The 23,018-nt window shown below is 35.7% G+C and overlaps 1 long non-coding RNA gene across 1 annotated transcript in view; it reads right to left on the reverse strand.

Moving 5' to 3' along the window:
* Window positions 1-23,018, reverse strand: part of LOC120222625 — a 44,611-nt gene that overhangs the window by 16,417 nt on the left and 5,176 nt on the right. Inside the window, exons 2-3 of the long non-coding RNA XR_005526090.1 lie at window positions 20,790-21,329; window positions 7,826-7,862 (exon numbers count right to left, since the gene is read on the reverse strand). This is a non-coding gene — a long non-coding RNA (uncharacterized LOC120222625). The remainder of the gene's footprint in view (window positions 1-7,825; window positions 7,863-20,789; window positions 21,330-23,018) is intronic.

Genomic DNA, 23,018 nt, shown 5'->3' on the forward strand with positions numbered 1-23,018 from the left:
CTATAGTGACCTGGTGATTTAGAGCAGTGCTCAGCAAACCTCTCAGTGTCTCCTATTGCTCAGGATAAAAGCAGCCTTTTGAAAAGTCATGCAAGTGGGACTTCCAAGAGCCTCAGTAGGCCCAAAAAGCACGTGGATTCTGAGGTCTCTCCTCTATCACCCACACCCCATACCCCAGCCTTTGCATTTAGCTAGTTCCAGAATCCTATAGCCTTCAGTTGGCATCAGATGATGAAAATGACAAAACAGGCAACATCATTTAAAAATAACTATGGCTATGAAGAAAGTAAGTTTTGCCCTATGGGAAGAGGATGGAGAGAAGGAAGAGAGAAAGAATAATTTGTCTCATTTCCACAACCTTGCATTACACCTACAGTGGGTGGGGAGGTGGTATTGTATAAAGAGTTTTGGTCAATTTGGATACACAAATGTTTAGTGATGTATATGAAATAGTCAAATACCTACTTGTTGATAATATTTTGTTTTTAATGTGATTACATATATACACTTCAGTCACATATTATTAAACACCTAATTCAGCAACGTTGATTTTTTCCACACTCACATTATATTAAAAGATTGTATTCAAGTTATTCACCTGTGCCTTTGGCATTATCATATTCACCATTATTCAAATTACTTTGTGAGTTATTGAGTACAGTTCTCTATAGCACAATATTGTCATATTTTATAAATATGATTCTGGCTCTGAAATGTTTATTCTAAGCCATCAATAACCATTCACAGAATACTGTCAGTTGGCTTTTTCACTCATCTTATACTTGCATAGTCTTAATCTCTAATCATTACCACCTGATGTATGATTCTTTAGAAAAATATATTAAATATTGAATAAATACAAAATATTTATAACATGTGAGTTATAATGACTAATTAGTCCAAAGAAAAATCTCATGCATCCTACCCTCAGCATAAGAAATGAGCACTGGGTGCCTGGGTGGCTCAGTTTGTTGAATATCTGACTCTTGATTTTGGCTCAAGCCATGATCCCAGGGTTGTGGGACTGAGCCCTGCATATGGCTCTGTGCTGAGTGTGGATCCTGCTTAAGATTCTCATTAATCTCAGTCCTTCCTCCCTACAAACTCAGCTTCCAACAGTATTCCACCATTTTAAAGTTTGTGTTTATCATTACTTTATATGTTTGGTTATGGTTTTAGCACTATGGTTGTATCCTTGTACAACATATGGTTTCATTTTGCACAGTTTTATTTCTTTAAAAACAAAATCATACATATCCTACAATTTATTTTTTGGCTTGATGTTTTATTTCTAAGACTTATCAATACTGAATGCATACAACTATAGGTAATTTATTTTCATTATTGTAGCATTCTATTTGTTAGTCATACCAGCATGTATTCATACTTCCAGGTTGTTTCCAGGTTTTTCCACTACGAACAATGCTACTATGAATATTCTTTTGAAGTTTCTGTGTACATTTGAGAGCTTTTTCTATGGTATTTTATTGGTTTGGGTACAGTTTCAGAGAACAGAATCTCTTCTGTATAATCTAAAGGTTCTATTTACAAAGTATGAAACAGATTTTAAGATAAGCTTCCTGTTACAACTCACAGCTATATGAAGAATGGGGATTACTTCTATACACTAATATAAAATGATCATCAAAATATAATCTTAGCTGGAAAAAAACAAGAAGAATATACATAGTATTAATCTAAGAAAAGGAGAAGAGAGAGAGAAAGAGAGAGAGAGAGAGAGAGAGAGAGAAAGAAAGAAAGAAAGAAAGAAAGAAAGAAAGAAAGAAAGAAAGAAAGAAAGAAAGAAAGAAAACATGTGCGGGGGGGAGGGGGACAGAGAGATAGAGAGAGAGAGAGAGAGAGAGATGATAGTAAAATAACCAACCTAAACTGATGCATGAATTTAGCAAAATATCAGAGAGATAATTGGGTACTGAAGAGTTGACCAAGATGGCAATATAGGAGGCTCCTGAGCTCTCTTCCTCCCTCCTCCTTATGGACACACCAAATGTAGAACTCCATACAGAGCAAATCCATCTAAAAGAGATTCTGACGTTAGCTGAGTGACTCCTACACATTAGACAAATGAGAAAATACATTGAAACAAATGGGAAAAGCTGAGATATTCTCTTACCATAAACCCCACACCCAGTACAGTGCCATACAATTGGGAGGAAACTCCCAACTCTGAGCTTCACCCTGAGTGAAGAGTTTGGACCCCATATCTAGCACCCTAACTTTAAAGACTCCCCCGAGAAGTCGGGGCTTTTAAAAAGCCCAGCTCTGAAAGCCAAAGGCTTGTGTCCATGAGACTTACAAGACTATAGCAAACAAAGAATCAACTCTTAACAATGCATGAGCACTCACTGCAACGACCCTCTCCTCCAGCCTAAGTGCAGAGAACATAAGAAAAATTGCCAACTCTAAGTCTTTCCCTGAAAGAAAGCCTGCATCTAGGTAATACCTGTAATCCACCTCTTGAGAACACTGATAGGTCTTGTTATACCCTCAACTACAGGAAACCATCTAGAAAGAAGGAGGTTTGGACAATCACAAAAATTTTGAGAGGCAATCAGGAACTCAAGCCAGGCTGATTAATGAGGCTCATTTTTCTTTTTTGAGTTTTGAGTATTTATTACCTTTGTTTTGAAAGTAACTTAATTGTAAGTTTATATCATTTAATTTTTTTTCTTAAATAGTTTATTGTCAAGTTGGTTTCCATATAACACCCAATGCTCATCCCAACAAGTCCTCCTCCATGCCCATCACCCCCCTTCCCCTCTGCCCCACCCCCATCAGCCCAATGAGGCTCATTGTCTAAGACTGGGAAGGGAAGCTGTTTATTTTATGTGCAGAAACCAACACAAAAAATAAAAATAAAAGAAAGTGAAAACACAGGGGAATATGTTCCAAACAAACAATAAGATAAATATTTACAAGCCAATCTTAATGAAATGGAGATATATCTTTTGCCCTATAAAGAGTTCAAAATAATAATCATAAAAATATACAACAAGGTTGGGAAAGCAATGCATGAGCAGTGATAATTCAACCCAGAAATATAAAATATTTAAAAGCCACCAAACAGAAATCACAGAGCTGAAGAATATATTAACTGAACTGAAAAAATTCAGTTCAGGGGTTTAATGGAAGAGTAGATGAAGCAGAAGAAAGGATTGGAGAACTCAAAAACAGGGCAATGGAATTCATCCAATCAGAGGATCAAAAAGGAAAAGAATGAAAAAGAATGAAGACAGTTTAAGAGACTCCCAGTACTCTATCAAACACACCAATAGACACACAAGATCTTCCATGATAACTCCTAGCTATGAGATAGAGCAGGGACTAGATTCCAGTCCCCTTAATCATGACTACAAAATCCAGCATTCTTTCGCTGCCTCCATAAGGAAAAGAAAAGGCTAAAACGCTATACCTCTTGAGTAGCGTATTCTGCGGGAATGCATAGGGAGGATGCTTACTGAAAGGGGGATGCTTCCTACAAAGACGGGTGAAGATAAGACCATTACAGTCTTCTCCAAGATGGACTTCAGACCTGAACTTTCACCAGCTTTTTTCCTAATTGTGATATTAAAAATCACCCCCAGGTGTGGTACCATGTTAATTAAACATGTGATGCATGAAAAAGCATGACCTTTAAGTGCACCGGTGTTAATAAATCCCTGCCTCTACATGCTTATATGTCACCCTTTTCCCACCCAACACTCTCTTAAAAACTCTCCCTGATCAGTGAGTCAGCCTGAGGATTCTTTCCTTTGTGCTGCTTCACTTGTACTGAAGCACAAGCCTCAATATAAAGTCCTGCCTGAAACTCCTGTTTGGCCTCTTGTCGATTTTTATTGCTTAGAAAGCCCCAAGGTTGGCCTGGTTTGGTAACAGCTAGATATTCACCATTATATAGTATGATGATATGATATAATTATAATATTAAATTATGTATTAATTTATGTATTAAATTATGTGTAGATCCTTAAATGAGTCCTTTTTTCCTTTTATTTTCTTTTTTCTTTTCTTAATAATGTTTTCTGTCCCTGAATGTCTTTCATGCCCCCTTCATCTAGAGGTATATTTCTAGACTCATTTCACATTGTTAGCATTTCTGGAGAGCCTCTTGTTTCACAAGAATAGTATTGTAGAAAGTACTGAAGAGCTTATGCTTCTAAAGAAGAAACCTTTTTCTTGGAATTAATTATTTGAAAACTCTACTTTCTCAAATGCCCACATCACGGAGTCAATAACTCAGTAACTGTCTTTGTAAACTGTGTCTTTAATCTGATTATATTTACGTCCTCTATTTTTGCTATCTCTTCCCTCATATGCTTCAGAATTAGTGGAGAGGTAGTAAAGAAATTATCAGAAGCTAGATATTAGGAAATACTTCCTTACCCTAGCAGGTGAAGAGATGGTTCAGCACCAAGGACAGGGGCACTCATGACCATCCAGGCTTACTCACCTGCTCTCTCCTCCCCATTAATATTTTAGTCATGTCATGACTGTGTTCCTTAAGAGTTCCTCCAAATTGCCAAATTTATCTCTATCTTAGTTGTCACCTTATATTAAAATTACTTGTTAATATTTCTTCTCCACTACACTTAAGTGTACTCTTCTTAGCCTCAGCACAATTCCTGGGGCATATAGACTTAGTAAATTGTAGATGAATTAATAAAAGTAAATCAACAAATGGCTTTCAGAAAAGAGTAAAATTCAAGGACATACTTAGATAAAACAAGTATGCAAGGAAGCAAAAGTCATATATTTGTCATTACTCCTTCAGACATCAGTTCTCAATTGTCGCTGTGCATCAAAATAATCTGTAGAGATTATCAAAAATACAAAAATCCAAGATGCTACTCCAGAAATGTAGAATAAGAATCCTGAAAGCTGGTATTTGTCATGTGTATTGAGAACAGGTAATTTCCAAGTGCATGAAGTAATTCTTCTACAGATACCTCTAAGTGCCGCTATATCCCTTGAGGGGGAGTTATCTTCTGGAAAGGGTAGGAAGCTCCAGCTGTTGTCATTTATTTGAGCAGCAGGGCCCAATCTTTTCAGTGAGGTGTAACAGAAAACAGCAGAAATTGTGTCTTTATGCTGACATCTGCTGGTCTCCCACTTATGGTGTAATAATGCAGATAAAGTTATTCTTTCAGATTCTCTCTTTCCCATCTGCAACCTATAAACAAACAGTCCTAAGAACAATTTCACTTCCCAGGTGGTGCCAGTAGCACAAAACAAATCCACTCTGCTTCAACTAGGGAAGCAAAGAAATGCCAACAGCACCATGAACATGAGAGAAAATCTGTTTCAACTTTTGATTTTCTTCCTTTTAATGAACTTCACCTTTCAGATTATCTTTGTAGAACTAGCTGCAAAAATTTTCCCAAAATATAAATGTGAAACATGTTTCATTAAAACTGAAAGCTCCTACATTTATAAGTAACTTGAACTGCCAAGCACATTTATATCATCTCAATTAAGGCTATTTAATATTTTTTCTCTTTTTGTCTAGAAAGAGGTTATTTAAAATTTTTTAAAATTTTTAATGTTTATTTATTTTGGAGAAAGAGAGCATGTGTGAGCAGGGGAAGGGCAGAGAGAGGGAGACAGAGGGTCTGAAGTGGGCTCTGTGCTAACAGCAAAAAGCCCAATGCGGGGCTCAAACTCATGAACTGCGAGACGGTTACCTGAGTCCAAGTCAGATGCTTAACCAAGCATCTGGGTGAGTCACCCAGGCACCCCTAAATTTTAAATACCCATGTAGAGAGCTTTATGCCAGATTTTCCAAAGATCTGGCAACATTTATTAAATGAACTTAATTATTCAATTCAGGAAAATTACTTCTGGGTCTTTCATTAAATCCACAGTTATAGCATTTGACCCAGTCCTGCACTCAAGGTGCTTATACTCTAGTTAAAGGATTAGGGTTGTTCTCAAATGGTGTGAATGAAGAATCTGGCCATTTTATAATGGAGACTGCTGTCTTTTATAACATAACTCTCCCAATCAAAAAACAAGTTACATAACAAAACTACAAGGCAACTTAATATTTTATTGCTTTATTAGCTATGATGTTGTCCACAACTTGTGTTTAGTATTTATGAATCTCTTATTAATATGGCAATGAGAATTGTTCCATTGCAAGAAAATATTCAAACTCTAAAAATTATAATCAATTTAAAAAGATAAACTTCATGTATTTTAAGCCATTCAGGAAAATATAAAAATTGCTTAAAAATAGCATATCTCTTTCAGTTAATATGAAATGAATATGGTTTCATTCTTTAAAAGTAAAAATAAAATTTCTACATTCCTGGTCCTTTTGGAAGGTTTAACCTCCAAAGTATAACAAAAATGTTGTTAGTTACGATACTTCTGTTGCTCAAGGAAGGGAATGGTGTCTTCAAATACAACTGGAATAAATATTTAGAGTAATATTAACACAGTACATGCCATATGGCTTCCTATTCCTTGTTTGTCAAAGTAGAAGTGATAAAAGAAAGACAGTGCTAAAGATACAGTGAAAATGAGGAAACTATTACAAATCATCTACAGATAAACATAAGCCCTCTATCTAGGCAATCTTGGGTGTGAATTATCACACAGAAGTTATTTAAAAAATTTTTAACGTTGGGGCACCTGGGTGGCTTAGTCCGTTAAGCATCCGACTTCGGCTCAGGTCATGATCTCACAGTCCATGGGTTCGAGCCCCACATCGGGCTCTGTGCTGACAGCTCAGGGCCTGGAGCTTGTTTCAGATTCTGTGTCTCCCTCTCTCTGCCCCTCCCCAGCTTGTGCTCTGTTTCTCTCTGTCTCAAAAATAAATAAATGTTAAAAAAATAAAAATAAATTTTTTAATGTTTATTCATTTTTAAGAGACAGAGATAGATAGAGTGAGAGTGGGAGGGGCAGAGAGAGAGGGAGGCACAGGATCTGAAGCAGACTCCAGGCAGGCTCTGAGCTGTCAACACAGAACCCGATGTGGGACTTGAACCCACGAACCTCGAGATCATGACCTGAGCCAAAGTCAGACTCAACCAACTAAGCCACCTAGGACCCCCCCAGCTCCCAGAAAGAAGTTATTTAAAGCATGATCCAGAATTGTGTCCATATTGATTTCTGTCTTGAGAGTTTAAAACGTAAAGCACTACAATGGTAATGCATGTAAGAAATAGTGTTCTCTTGTGTTAAGAAAGAAGTCTATATTTATCAAAAATCCAAAATTCTTAGTAATTTAATTCAAAATATTACCTTCATTCCATCTACAGTCCTTTTATCTTCAGACTGGTAATATATTTTTCCCAACCAGCTGTTTTTTGTACCTGGACTTGAGGCCATGTTCATACTCAGACCTGTAGTTTTCACCTTAACAAATTGATACCTTGTCCTTTTAACACATCTAAGTCAGATATAGGTAAGTTCTGCTACAGAGTTCTGCTAGGTCTCTGCTCTCAGAGAGCATCTCTCTCTGGGAAAGAGAGAGGTTGTTGCAATTTTTTCCTTTTTTTCTAATGTTTATTTATTTTTGAGAGAGAGAGAGAGAAATGGGAAGGGGCAGAGAGAGAGGAAGACACAGAATCTGAAACAGGCTCCAGGCTCTGAGCTGTCAGCACAGAGCCTAACGTGAGGCTAGAACTCATGGATCATGATCTTAGGGATCACGACCTAAGCCGAAGTCGGATGCTCAACTGACTGATCCACCCAGGCGCCCCTGTTGGAATCCTTTCTTAAAGACTCTCTTGAAGTACTATTGTCTTGTACAACAAACAATAAACTGGGAGTCAGGAAAAACATGTTCTGAGTAACTTACCTATCTTATTTGGGCTTTAGACATCTTTAGTAGCTCCCTGTTAAAAAAAAAATGGGGCTTTTTAAAAATTTAACATAGCAAAATGGCTACATTGTTGTCCAAAGTGTTGAGATTTCTACCAGCAATCAATTTATTGTCTCTCAGTTCCAAATCCTCCCTTTTTCTTACTTAAAAATAATTGTAACATTTTACTGAGATATAATTCATACACCATACAATTCACCCACTTATAATATACAATTCAATGATTTTGAGAATATTCACAGAGTTGTGTGATCATCACCATGATCCGTTTTCGAACATTTTCATTTTCTTTTTGAATTAGTCATATGAACACCACTCTAAAATAGAATCAATTACTTTCACAATCTTATGTGTGTTAAACTCTCATTGCAGTGCTATCTAAATCCACCTTTGCAAATTTAACACAGTACTAGAATCTCAAAATCTCTAGTAAACAATTACAAAAACTATAAAAAGAAATTCTAAAACTGCTGAATTGCTATCATCGCAATGAAAGAATTTGTAACTTTATATGACACTTTAAATGCTTCAAATTTTAATTAACTATCATTTGAAATATATGAACAAACTTATCCAACTCAGCCTAAGATAAAGATGGAATGGGATGCTTCATGAATTTGCAATATTTATATATCCCTTCAATGACAACTTCCTATCATATTTAACCATAAGTTAAACCTTTCTCTGACCAAGGTGATTTTAATGAAAACCAAGTTTACAGAGAGCCTGCTTTGGCAGGCATGGTCAAAAACTGGAATGGAACTTAATTATTTCTTCTCTAATTTATTTTTATCTTGGCACTTCCTTAAAGCTATCCTGTATTATGTCAGAAGTCTACATTCATGCCCAGTAGCCAGCATTTACTCTGGCATCTGCTGACTTCATGCTTTTATGAAGTTCATTTAATACTTCCTACCTACCAGATAACTATTGGTAAATCCTGATGTGATTTATTCAGGCTTCAGATTTTCCTGTAGAAATACAGCTTGACCTAAGTTACTTTGTACTATCATTTAAGTTGTACATAGCTACAGCTCTCAAGATGGCTACTTGAAAATATTTCTTTGAAAAGTTTCTCTTGAAATTCAATAGGCAGGGGCTTCAGTGTTGGGCTTATTTAAATAGAGCAGTCTTATGGCTATCCTGCCCAGTTAATAGAAACAAGGCTAAACAACCAGAATCTTGAAGTTGGGGAATCCCAATGTAGTACCATCTTTGGTTCCATTACATCCCTGGACATGTAATACCCTCTTTTAAGAAACAGTGGTGCAAGAAAAAGGCACAAAGTTTGAGATAGCCAAACAGGGTTCAAATAATGCCTCTGCCTGGACAAGGCTCATGAACTTGGTAAGTCATTTACTTCTCCACACCACCATAAAGAGAGTAAAATACCACTTATCTAACACAGTTACCATAAAGATTAATATATGTATATAGTTAATGTATATATGTATGTAATTAATTATGTAATATATGTATATAATTAATGTATATAATATATATACCATGTTCTAGCACATGATAATTGTTCAACAATGGTTATTAGGAGTGTGATGGGAATAAATGATATATGTGTGTTTTTAATTAGCTTACACACAATGAAAGAATGGTATTGATATTACTCCATTAGGTGTAAATGGCTAAAAAAAGAATGAAAGCAACTTCACATTAATCTGTGGTATGTCTATGCCTCTTATTCAAATATCAATTACAACAGTATCTTATAAATTAATTCTCCCAAGTATATGTGGAAGCTCCATCCAGTTGTCATAAAGTAAAGGGTAATTTACCTTTTCTGTGTGAAACTTTGGATTACCAGTTGTTATGAACTAAATGTCTGTGTCCCTCTCAAAATTCATATGTTGAAGTCCTAATCCCTAGAGAGGTTATATTTATATATATTAAGATTAAATGAGGTCATAAGCGTGGGATCTGATCCAATAGGATTAATATCCTTATAGAGACCTGAGAGCCCTCTCTCCAACCAATGACCCCTACACCCATACCATTCCCTCTGTGTCCACCAAAGAAAAAAAGAAAGAAAAAAAAAGGCCATGTGAGTACATAGCAAGAAGCCCAGGGAGTTAGCTCTGACCAGAAACCAAATCATCTGAGACCTTGATTAGACTTCCAGCCTCAAGAACTGTGAGGAAACAAATTTCTGTTGTTTAAGCCATCCAATCTATGATATTTTATTATGGCAACCCTAGCTAAGACATCAAAGTGTAATTGAAAGAATCATAAATCCCAGAAAAAAAATTATTTCTTCCTTAAGTAACTTTAATTCTTTTTTTTTTAATGTTTTATTTATTTCTAGGAGAGAGAGAGAGAGAGAGAGAGTGAGCAGGGGAGGGTCAGAGAGAGAGGGAGTCACAGACTGAAACAGGCTCCAGGCTCTGAGCTGGCAGTCAGCACAGAGCCCGACTCGGGGCTCGAACCCACGAACCGTGAGATCATGACCTAAGCGAAAGTCGGACGCTTAACCGACTAAGCCACCCAGGCGCCCCGTAAGTACCTTTAATTCTTATGTGTAGCAGTTGAGCTAATTTTTAAAGTTATAATATGCATAAATCAGCATCCCGATGTTTGAACAAAATTTACATATAATAAACTATAATTTATACCCCTAATATGGGATTTATGATATATGGATATATATCCCAGTACTAAAAGCTAGGAATTCTGAAATATATTCAATCAGAAATCTAGCTTTGATAAAAAGCTAGCTTTTAATAGAAAACTAGCTCTTACAAGATTAATTATATGATTAGGAAACATTGCATTAACAACAGTAAAAAATATTTAAGTGGCACGCACACTGCCACTTAATATGGCTGAAAACCAGCCACACACAGAGCCAAGAGCATCATCTGCAGCAGGCTTGAGAACCACAGTCTCATAGATCAGAGACTTTTACTTCTCACCAGCCCTTCAGCTTCATCTCAAAGCTTGATTTCACAACCACACCACGGACACAGGCTCCCTCTTATATGTCCAAGTTATTAAGCCCAATGGCACTGAATAGTGTTGAGGTATTGGTTATTCATAGCTGAAACAAAGAAGAACTTTTATCTTGGCTTTGGTACTGAACATTTCAGTCTGTCAGATAAAGCTCCTTTGATTATCCTCTAGACATGAAGTCTGCCTTTCTTTGCTCATTAGCTGGGTTAGAGGCTAGAACAAAGGCACTTTGCTGATCTCCCAAGTATTAATGGAATAGTCAACAAATCTGTAGGTGCCAACAGAAATGCTCCCAAATAGCTGCAAAAGACACCAGTAGTAAAGTCACCATCGTTCAATCCGATCCTATACATGGCTAAGTTGGATACTGCATTTTCTCCATTGGCCTTTTATAATTTTTAAAAAGAAGTCGTGCAATTTTATAGAGCAGAGACAATGAAAAAAAGCACAGCGATTATAACCATCTTTACACATTGTATGCTTACAACTGATTTTCGGGGGGTACTAATGCAAAGGAAACAAAGCAAACAAAGCAAAGTAACAAAAGGCAAGAATTCTTGAGGGTTCTAAAAATAAGGAAGTAATTAAAGTATGCTTGATGAAAGCCCCTAAAAGGCAAAAAAAGAGCAAGAGTATAAATAAATGTGATTAATAAATAAATAAAAGTCAGCATAACTAATAGGATTGATAGTTTCAGCATTTATACATTGAATATCATCATTTAATCCAACTTTAAATCATAAAAGCCTTATTGTTGTTACCATAGTTAATATGATGTGTAAGAAGCACCAAACACATTGTTTTAAGTGTTCTTAAGCTTTGTGTAAACCAATATGGGTATGTATTCACTTAACCTAAAGTTAGATCTACAAAATTTCCATAGCATTAATTTAGTAACATGCTTTGTTGTCCAAATAAGTATTAAGTCCTGAATTTACTATAATAAATACTTAAAATTTGAGTTTATATTTAACCCAACTCTAACCCCAACCCACAAGAAATAAAACTTATAAATAAGACTGAAATCTGTGTATATTTAAAAAGACAGATTGGGTCATCTTTTTATGGAATGCAGTCAGCTCACGATGACTCAAATATATTTCAAAAATACAGTTCTTTTAAATGTTGATATCACAATATGTAAACATTAGATAGTGTTCCCCAAGGACAATCCAAAAGCTGTCAATTCGGTTTCTTTATTCCCCAAGGAAGTTAGGAGGCAATCCATAAAAGAAATATGCTGGTGCCATGTTACTGAGCCATCCAATTGATCCTTCTATTTGCACTTCTGGAGAAACAGAGATCATAGTGTCATTATGAACCTCAAAAGAAGACCACAGACTTACAGTAGCCCACAGACTTCCTTCAGTCATCTGACCACCATGTCGCTGACCATTTGAGGCTGGTTGCATCTCATCATGAGGCAACTGACTTGAAGTAACTTTAATTATACTACATGAATGGAACAGCTTTAGATTAATGGCAACATTAGCAATGCCCTTTGGCAGGAAATCTAAAACACTTCTGAACAAACTCTCTGGAAGAAACCAGCTGTATCTACTTCTCATTGGATTTAAGTAGGTTTGTGCCTTACAGCCCCAGTAAGCAATCCTGTCTTGGAAATAGTGGCTGAAAGAGCAATAGGAATTGCTGATGGGATCCAGATGAAGCTAAAGATACTGTCATCAGAGCCATCTCCAAAAATACCATACATGGCACTGATCAGGTGAGAGAATCTCAAGGATCATCAGAGCTCCAGCCTGTACCTTGGTGATCCAGAGATTGAATGATGTATATGGGTAACTTACAGCAGATTTGCATATATTCATCAGTCCCACATGGATACCCTTCTTGCTGATATAAGAGATCAAGGACAACCCTTCATAGACATCAGTAGGACCCATGGAATACAAGGCCTGGTGGAAAACAAACGATGGTTCCAGATTTGGTGAACCAGCCAACCTTCCCATCATGTGATAAGCTGATTATAGGTGGGTCAGAGTTCATTTTAAAAATAGGGCAATAGATGAGGTGCCTGGCTGGCTCAGGCCATAGAGCATGTGACTCTTGTTCTCAGGGTTGTGAGACCAAGCCCACATTGAGCTTGGAGCCTACTTAAAAAAACAATTGTTTTAATTGGACAATAGGTAATTAGGTAGTGCGTCAATGTTGATGTCTAAGCCTTTGTGCCCATCACCCTCTGTCATGAAACCAAACAAGCAGAGTGGCATGTGAAGATCAACACATGGTAGTCTTTGCTTAGGTTGCAAAACTGATAAGTATTCCTGACGCATAATTCAAGAACATGGTCAGCTCCACCCGGGTCCTGCTGCTGACATGAGTACTCTGAAGTACTTCTCTTCAGGCTGCTCAGTTGACACCTAGTGAGCTCATATCCCCCTCCTCACTGTTATATCCCTTTAAAGAGAGGTGTAGAAGGGCACATGGTTAGTTCAGTCAGTTAGGTGAGGGACTCTTGATATTTGCTCAGGTCATGATCTCATGGTCATTAGATTGATTACCGCATCAGCTCCACGCTGAGCGTGGAGTCTGCTTGGGATTCTCTCTCTCACACTCCCTCTGCCCTGCCTCTGCTTGAATGCTCTCTCTTTCTTTCACTCAAAACAAATAAATAAATATTTAAAAAATAATAATAAAGAGAGGTGTAGAAAGTTTCCACACAGCTTCTTTCTAAATTTAAGATACTATTCTGCTAAACACTAAAAGCCGTGTATAAGCATTTTCATATATAAACATATATATACCCATATTTATTATATGTGTGTATATAACAGAAGGAATAGAAAAGTAGCTGAACCAATCTTTTTTTCAACTCTACTGAAGTATAGTTGATAAATCAAATACTAATATATTTAAAGTGTATATCACAATGACTTGATATATGTACATATCATTAAAAAATTCGTACCATTGAGATGATCGACACCTCTGTCACCTCACATATTTATTATTTTTTTTAGTGAGAGCACTTAGGGTCTACTCTCCTAGCAAATTTCAATTAAATACCATAATATTATAAGCTTTAGTGACTGTATTATATACTGGATTCTCAGATCTGATTTATCTTTTTTTTAATTTAATTTGAGTATAGTTCACATACAATGCTATATTAGTTTCAAGTGTACAACACAGTAATTCAACAAGTTCATACATTATGCTGTGCTCACCACAAGTGTAGCTACCATTTGTCACCATAAAACCCTATTACAGTACCATTGACTCTATTCCCTATGTTCTGCCTTTCAATACCATGACTTCTTAATTCCATAACTGGAAGCTTGTATCTTCCACTACCCTTCTCTCATTTTGCCCATCCCCCCATCCTATTCCCTTCTGGCAACCATCAGTTTGTTCTCTGTATTAATTTGTCTGATTCTGTTTTTTGCTTATTTATTCCTTTGTTTTGGTTTTCAGATTCCACATATAAACAAATCATATGATATTTTTCTTTCTCAGCCTGACTTACTTCACTTAACATAATACCCTCTAGATACATGTTGTCACAAATAGCAAGATCTCCTATTTTTTTATGGTTAAGTAATATCACACACACACACACACACACACACACACACACACACACACACATGGTATCTTCTTTAACCATTCATCTATCAATGGAGACGTGGGTTGCTTCCACGTCTCAAATATTGTACATAATGCTGCAATAAACATAGTGGTGCATGTATCTTTTCAAATTACTATTTCTGTTTTCTTTGAGTAAATACCTAGTAGTTGAATTACGGGATGATAAGGTGATTCTATTTTTAATTTTTTGAGGAAACTTCATGCTGTTTTCTACAGTGGCTATACCAATTTACATTTCCACCAGTAGTGCATGAGAGTTCCTTTTACTTTACATCCTCACCAACACATGTTATTTCCTATTTTTTTGATTCTAGCCATTCCATAGACATAAGGTGATATCTCATTGTGGTTTCAATTTAGAATTTCCTGGTGATTAGTGATTTGATCATCTTTTCATGAGTCTGTTGTCGATCTATATGTTTTCTTTGGGAAAATGTATCTTCAGGTCTTCTGCCATTTTTAATTGAATTATTTGGGGTTTGGGTACTAAATTCTTTATATATTTTAGATATTAACCCTTAATCAGAGAAATCACTTGCACATATCTTTTTCCTTTTCAGTAGGTTAGTTACCTTTTTGTTTCATTGATGATTTCCTTCACTGTGTAAAAGCTTTTTATTTTGGTGTGGTCCCAATAGTTAATTTTTGCATTCATTTCCCTAGCCCGAGGGGACCTATCTAGAAAAATGTTGCTACAGCTGATATCAAAGATGTCACTGCCTATATTTTCTCCTAGGAGTTTTATGGTTTCAAGCCTCACATTTAGGTCTTTAATCCATTTTGAGTTTATTTTTGTATATGGTATGAGAAAGTGGTCCAGTTCACTCTTTTGCATGTAGCTGTTTTGTCTTCCTAGTATTGTTTGTTTAAGAGACTGTCTTTTACCAATTGTATATCCTTGGCTTGTTTGTCATTGATTAATTGACCATATAAGTGTAGGTTTATTTCTGGGCTCTCTATTCTCTTTCATCAATTATTTGTCTATGTTTTTGTGCCAGTAACATACTGTTTTGATTATTATAGCTTTGCAGTATATCTTGAAATCTGGGATTATGATACCTTCAGCTTTGTTTTTCTTTCTCAAGATAGCTTTGGCTATTCAGAGTCTTTTGTGGGTCTATATAAATATTGGTATTTTGATAGAGATTGCACTGAATCTGTAGATCGCTTTGGGTAGTATGGACATTTTAAAAATATTAATTCTTCCAATCCATGAGCCATGAAATATTTTCCCATTTGTTTGTGTCATCTTCGATTTCGTTCATCAAATGATTTAGAGTTTTCAGAATATAGATCTTTAATCTCCTTGGTTAAGTATATTCCTAGCTTTTTTTTTCTTTTTAGTGCAATTGTAAATGGAATTGTTTTCTTAATTTCTCTTTATTTTACTTTATTATTAGTGTATAGAAATGCAACCAATTTATGTGCATTAATTTTGTATTCTGAAAATTTGCTGAATTCATTTATTGGCTCTGATAGTTTTTCAGTGGAGTCTTTAAGGTGTTCTATGTGTAGTGTCATGTCATCTGCAAATAGTGACAGTTTAACTTATTTTTTTTAACAAGATGGATGGCTTTTATTTCTTTTTCTTGTCTGATTTCTATAGCCAGGACTTTCAATACTATAGGAATAAAAGCAGTGATTGTGGACATTCTTGTCTTGTTCCTGAACTTAGAGAAAAAGCCCTCAGTTTTTCACCATTAAGTATGATATTAGCTGTATGTTTTTCATATATGGCCTTTATTATTTTGAGGTCTGTTCCCTCTAAACCCATTTTGTTGAGATATTTATCATAAATGAATGTTGAATTTTGTCAAATGCTTTTTTCTGCATCTATTGAGATGATCATATAGTTTTTATTTTTCATTTTGTTACTGTGGTATATCATGTGGATTGATTTGCAGATACTCAACCATCCTTGTATCTCTGAAATTAATCCCACTTGATTGTGGTGAATGAACCTTTAATGTATTATTGAGTGTAGTTTGCCAGTATTTTTTTGAGGACTTTTGCAGCTATGTTCATCAGGGATACTGGCCTGTAGTTTTCTTCCCTCCTTGCTTCCTTGCTTCCTTGCTTCCTTGCTTCCTTGCTTCCTTCCTTCCTTCCTTGTTTCCTTCCTTCCTTCCTTCCTTCCTTCCTTCCTTCCTTCCTTCCTTCCTTCCTTTCTTTTTGCAGTTTTTGTCTAGTTTTGGTATCAGGGTAATGTAGGCCTTATAGAATGTATTTGGAAGCTTTCTGTCTTCTATTTTTCAGAATAGTTTGAGGAGAATAGGTATTAACTCTTCTTTAAATGTTTGGTAGAATTCTAAGTCCTGGACTTTTTTTTTTTTTGGTAGCTTTTTGATTTCCAAATCACTTTCATTACTAATATCAGTCTGTTAAGATATTCTCTCTCTTCCTGATTCATTTTTGGAAGATTATATATTTCTAGGAATTTATCCACTTCTAGGTTGTCCAATTTGGGAGCATATAATTTTTTGTAGTATTATAATCCTTTGTGTTTTGTGATGTCAGTTGTTATTTCTTTGATTTCTGATTTTATTTGGGCCCTTTCTTTTTGTGTCTTGATGACTTTATCTAAAGGCTTATCAATTTTTCTTTTCAAAGAACCATCTCTTAGTTTCTTGATCTTGATTTCACTGATATGTCATTTGTTTCTGCTCTGATCTTTATTGTTTCCTTCTTTCTATTCACCGTGAGCTTTGTTCTTTTCCCAGTTCCTTTAGGTGTAAGTTTAGATTGTTTAGTTAAGTTTTTCTGGTTTCTTGAGGTAGGCCTGTATTACAATATGTTTTCCTTTTAGAACTGCTTTTGCTGTGTCCCAAAGATTTAGGACGATTGTGTTTTCATTTTCATTTGTCTCCATATATTTTTTTATTTATTCTTTGAGGGGGGAGGGGCAGAAAGAGAGGAAGAGAGAGAATCCCAATCAGGCTCTATGCTGTCAAAGCAGAGCTCAACATGTGGTTTGATCTCATAAACTGTGAGATCATGACCTGAGCCAAAATCAAAAGTCAGATGCTTTGACCCATTGGTTGTCTAGCAGCATGTTGTTTAACTTCCCTGTGTTTGTTTTTTCAAGTTTTTTTCTTGTGGTTGATTTCTAGTTTTATACTTGGTCAGAAGATGCATGATGTAATTTTAATCTTAAATTTATTGAGACTTGTTTTGTGGCCTAATATGCAATATATCCTGGAAAATGTTCCATGTGTACTTGAAAGGAATGTGTGTTCTGCTGTTTTTATTTATGGAATATTCTGTATATATCATGTCCATCGTGTCTAAGGTGTCATTCAAAGATACTGTTTCCTTATTGATTATCCACCTAAATGATCTATCCACTGATGTAAGTGGAGTGTTAAGGTCCCCTACTGTTATTGTATTTGTCAATCTCTCCCTTCATGTTTATTAATATTTTCCTTATGTATTTAGGTGCTCCTAATTTGGGAGCATAGGTATTCATAATTGTTATACTTCTTATTAGATTGATCCCTTTATCATTATGTAATCCTCTTCTTAATTTGTGTTACAGTCTTTGCTTTAAAGTCTATTTTGTCTTATATAAGTATTGCTACCTTGTTTTTTTTTTCCACTTCCATTTGCATGGGATATCTTTTTCCATCCTTTCATTTTCAATCTCTATGTGTCTTTAGGTCAGATGAGAGTCTCTTGATCTTATTCATCTTTTATTTGAAATTGTGTACCCTTATATCAGCCTCTCTCTATTTCTCCCACCTTCTCATCTAGCTTCTTACAACTACCATTCTATTCTTTGTTTATATGAGATTGGTTTTTTTTTTAAATCCAAATATAATTGATAACATGTAGTATTTGTCTTTCTGTGTGTGGTTTACTTTATTTAGCATTATGCACTCTAAGGTCACACATATTGTCACAAAATGCAAGGTTTCCCTCCTTTTTTAAGGTTAAATATGGGGCTCTTGGGTGTCTCAGTCAGTTAAGAGGCTGACTTCAGTTCAGGTCATGATCTTGCAGTTTGTGGGCTACAGCTCCACATCAGCCTCTACAGAGAGCTTGGAACCTGGAATCTGCTTTGGGTTTTTGTGTTTCCCTCCTTCTCTCTGTCCCTCCTTCCCCCCAAAATGAATAAACATTTAAAAATTTTAAGGTTAAACAATATTCTATTATATGTATTCCACATTTTCTTTATTCATTCATCTGTCAGTGGGCACTTAAGTTGTTTCCATATCTTGGTTATTGTGAATAATGATGCAGTGAACCTGGGAGTACAGATATCTCTTTGAAATACTGATTGTTTCCCTCAGATATATACCCAGAAGTGGAATTGCTGGATCATATGGTAGTTCTATTTTTAATTATTTAAGGAAATGCCATACTGTTTTCCATAGTGTATCTGAGTATGGGTCCCTATAGTCTTATCTTATTTGTTACTCTGTGGGTTCCTGCATCTGATACCTGTTTCTTTCCCCAGGTAAGAGAATTGTTTAGCCCGTATTTCTTTGAATATACTTTTTGTCCCTTTCTTTCTTTTTCATTCTTCTTGGATTGGTGTCCTTAAAGTCTCTTAAGCTAGCTTCACTCTTTTTCATTATTGTTGTTGTTGTTCTTGGTATTTTTTTTAACCAAAAGATTCTAAACCTATGAACTCTCCAAAAGATAACTAGCTCAAAGGGAGGGGGGGAAATGAAACAGAAAAACAACAAAATTTCTGAACCACAAGCACCAATCATTTTTTTCCAAAAGTTAGTGAGCTAATCATGCCATGAGTTTCAATGAACTCCCCTAAATTATCATAATTCAAACTAAATATACTTCCAAGTTCCAAGGCAGAACTTCTAAAACTACATACATGGCCCACTGGACACTCTAACCTAATCAGACAACAGGCTTAAATGAAAATTGCTGGCTACTCCCAAAAAAGGACTTGCATGATCCTGTAACACCAAGATCCTTTGCTGACACATGGGAAAAGTACCACAGAAACCTCAAGGCATCAATCAGCCTAGACTATATTTTCAGGCTTCTATCTTCAATCAACAACTTTTCTAATCCATATCTCATTAAAAGTTCTCATAAATTTTTCTAATACATGCCTCATTAAAAATTCTCATAAAAATCAAGTTCTCTGCTAGCCTCATCTATAGTCAAAATACACTAATCCCTCGCATGTGCAGTTTTCCACCCTGAATCATCTCTCTTCTTCCTAGCAACTAATGATGGGAAGAGTGATAAAGAGTAGTCCCTTGCTCTCAGCTCTCAGTAAGAGGGGAAAAAGCAGGAGCTTCCTTGCTCTATTCCGTCAGCTCAGTGAGCTCAACCCACAAAGGAAGGTGTTCTGGGACCACAGTCTTTCATTCTTTTTTATCACTGAAAAATGGACTCTGCCCAGAGAGAAAAGAAACCATAATTTAACCCTGATAATGAACTCCTCCATCAGCCATGAGGGAGTTCCTCCTTTATCATAGAACTAGTCCTAACCTTTTTATGAACTGGGTCAGTTACCTGAATTCAAGGAATCATCCAGGAAATCCAAACAACCTAACTCAAGTCTTTTTGGCTTTCAAATGCATTGTTAACATCCAATTCACATTTTAAATTACATACACCTTTGCTAATGAGTAAACTACCCTTGTGTTTCCTAAAAATTCACAGGCAGAGGTTGAGGGATTTAAAAAAATACCGAGAAATAAAAGGAAGAAATTTAGACCTAGAATTTTTCCCAGAAAGTCCAGAAATTTACTAATCTGTATGCACTTGAGCAAGGATCAATGGCCTGTGTGTTTAAATTTGTAAGAGGATGTATTTGTTTGAAAAAGCCTCAGATGCTCAAATCTGGGCCTGTTATTATCATTTCCTTCACTGTTACGAAAACTAGGTACTTCATAAATAGATTACCATGAGGTATTCAGACATTTTATCTTTTCACCACATATATTTGGAGATTCAATGTATTCATCTCTATCCTGAAAAGCACAATAATCATAAAAATAGAGATGATATAAGGACACTGAAATGCTGACTTGGCCATCTTATTTTGAGGAAAATATGTACCTTTCTCACCAAATTATGAAAGATAAAGAAATTTGGAGCTAGAAATATGCTAGCCAAATTTATTTATATTGTTTGCAAATTTGTACATTAGAGATTATTTAGGTTACACTACTTTTACCAATGTATTTTTGGCAAATAAAGCTTTTCAGTTTGTTCACTATGTACCATTTAAAAATGAATTTGAAGTATTTTATATTAACATATTCACATTTAACCAAGTAAAACTAAACTTAAAGGTCATAATTACTTCAACAACTTTAGAGAAGACAGCCCACTGCTTTACAGAGGTATTTTTAAATCCTTAATTATGATAGATAAAATTATAATACTTCACCTGATGGATTGATCCATGTCTGTGAAACATTCAGACAAGTGGGGAGAACCCAGCAGGGCAGAAAGTTCATTTTTCACACTGTGATGGTCTCTTAAAAATTGCAAAATTCATCACTTTTGCAAAGGCTACAGTCTAAGAAGTTTCCCCCCACCCCAACATTAATTACTTTCACAGCAGCTTCAACTTTCTGCAGTGTATGACCTCTGGAGATGATATCTGATATGATTCTGCAGTCCCTGAAGATGAGTTTCAAAAGAATGCTGGTCATACTCCTGCAAGCTATGGAAAGACATCTGCTTCCTAGTATGGAAGAATATGCCATACGGAACCTTCATCACTTCCATTTGCTCATGCATTTTCTTCCACTGGTCTAGAATAGCTGTTGCTGGTTAATCAATATTTGCTGTTGTTTTGTGAGTTTCTGGCACAAATCAGGGATAATCATGTGCTGGCTCTTTAGCATCTCCACAAATTTCTCTTGTCCCTTTGCAGACTCCAGTTGAAGGACCGGTGCATCCTTCGATGGGATTCCATTTTCTCCTGCAACAGTTAGAACAACCATGATGTTATACACAACTGCTTGCCATTTTCCATTTCAGGCAATGTGTTGAGTCTAAAACAGCAATGTTAAAAATATGACTTCTTATTTTAGAAACTTTAAACTTAAAGAAATCTTAAGTGTCCTGAACGTGCTATCTATGCACCAACATGAAGTTGTAAGCAATTCGCTTTTTTGCGTGTATGAAAACTTTATATTATTTAAGGTTTTAGAGCACCAAAATGTAATAGGTGCTTCTAAAAACCAAAAGTACTAGACCTTGATACAAAAACCATGTGGTTTTAAGCTTTATATACAACCATAGGTCAAGGTATAATGCCACATAGTCTATGGTTACACAAAGCTAGCCACAGAATTTATCAGTAAACAGAAAATGCTAACTTTGCAGTTTATCACAGCTGTTAGAGGAGATGGATAATGAGATCACAGCTTTTTTAATGCATTTATTTGTGTACATATAAGTGGCAGGGGTGTATGCATATTTATGTGTGTCTGTGTGTGTGTCTGTGTGTGTTTTCACTTAGGGTTCTTTTCTCCAGAGGGTAACCAATCTGATGAGGCATAGGTTCTGTTCATTTTTTATTCATAAATTAAGAGTTTGTTTATGGAATAAAAAAAGGAAAACAAAAACCACTAGTGAATACCAAACACAACTTAGAAGGGAGTCAGGAAGCTTAATTAGGAATACTAATTTAATATGATAACCACAATATACTAACATTCCTTCCCTTTTTCTACTCATAGTCACAAAATTTGTTTAACTACATGGGTGTAATTTCGCTAACTTTCAGACAATTCTGGCTAAAAGAAATCACACAATTTCAGAAAAGAGAGTGAAAGATTTTTATCTAATGCTTAGAAATGTTAAGTAACCCTTAACTATACCTATCAACCAACTCTACAGAAAAATTAGTAACTGTGGGCCCAACAACCTGAACCAATGTTTGTAGTTTTAAATAGGCCTGTTAGCGAAGGAAGTCAAAGTAATATGAGATCTTTCTAGGTATTTTCCTGATAAAAGTTGCATCCCACACACTGATTTTTTTTTTTTAACAAGAAAGACTCTTTGAGGAGTTCTAGCCGTAAGTTTTCTACAAACCACTTTATGAAAGCACCTTAGCCAGCCCTGAGATGGTCAAAAAAATTATGTAATCATATTTGGAATAACAAGTCTCCCTCCTCAAAGCTTACATTTTGATAGTATACTAAAATCACGGTATATACTTAAATAGTGTGAGACAGTCAGAAATACCTGGGGAAACTTCATTAAAAACTTCTCTTTTACAGTGAGAGGGCTGCTCACACTGTCACCATCTCTTCACACCCAAACCTCCACTTTTCATTCCAGGTTCTACTAAATAATTATCTTCTGATCCAGGGACCGACCAAACCAGACTCCTACTAACCACTTCCACTCAGTGTGAAGGCTGTCATTTACCAACACTCTCATCCCAACTGAGTTGGAGTGGAAACAGTCTTTTAAACATAATTATAATTATTCCGTGTGTGTGTGTGTGTGTGTGTGTGTGTGTGTGTAATGTTCTTGCCAAGAATACTTTCCCAATTATTTTAGCTTTACATGACACCAAATTTTCAATCAAATTAATTACCTACAATACCCAATCTGCCTTCCTTAATAAGGCTCCCAGCAACCTAACAGTGAAGAATCC

The sequence above is a fragment of the Hyaena hyaena genome, unplaced genomic scaffold (genome assembly GCF_003009895.1).
Source record: "Hyaena hyaena isolate Hyena2069 unplaced genomic scaffold, ASM300989v1 scaffold_896, whole genome shotgun sequence".
NCBI classification, from domain to species: Eukaryota; Metazoa; Chordata; class Mammalia; order Carnivora; family Hyaenidae; genus Hyaena; species Hyaena hyaena.